Source organism: Octopus bimaculoides, chromosome 22 (genome assembly GCF_001194135.2).
Source record: "Octopus bimaculoides isolate UCB-OBI-ISO-001 chromosome 22, ASM119413v2, whole genome shotgun sequence".
Lineage (NCBI taxonomy): Eukaryota > Metazoa > Mollusca > Cephalopoda > Octopoda > Octopodidae > Octopus > Octopus bimaculoides.
The window spans coordinates 3,261,943-3,262,409 of record NC_069002.1 but is presented as its reverse complement, the minus strand read 5'-3'; the positions used below and the strand labels follow the sequence as shown (position 1 = coordinate 3,262,409).

General features: G+C 33.4%; 1 protein-coding gene across 2 annotated transcripts in view; it reads left to right on the top strand.

Moving 5' to 3' along the window:
- Positions 1-467, top strand: part of LOC106870325 (protein Dr1) — a 19,311-nt gene that overhangs the window by 14,713 nt on the left and 4,131 nt on the right. The window contains exon 1 of one of the 2 annotated variants that reach the window (XM_014916350.2): positions 99-218. The exons of the other annotated variant lie outside the window; for it this stretch is intronic. The gene's annotated coding sequence lies outside the window, so the exon portion shown is untranslated. Of the gene's footprint in view, positions 1-98; positions 219-467 lie in introns of those variants that run through there. 2 annotated transcript variants of the gene reach the window in all.

Below are 467 nucleotides of genomic sequence, written 5' to 3'. Positions count from 1 at the left end.
ACACACACACACACACATGTATATATATACATATACACATACTGAGAGAGAGAGGGAGAGAGGGGGGGGGAGAGAGAGTGTGTGTATCTTCCATAAGAACTTCCTCCAAGAGTGGAGCATGCGTATTACACTCAGCGATCACCGTTTCGTCGTATTGCGCATGCGTGCCTCGCTCTTTTCCCGGACTCTTGGAATATAAACAATATCACAGCGAAGAGGTGTATATAACATTTATATATATATATATATATATCTATCTATCAAACTAAAAATATACACACTCACACATATATATACATATACAAATAAGTGTATGATTGAATATACATATATACATACATACAAACACACACACACACACACATATATATACATATGTGTATATATATATATATATATATATATATATATATATTATTGAGATCTCTTTTAAATCCTAATTTGGTGACCGGTGTCTTTTCGGATTC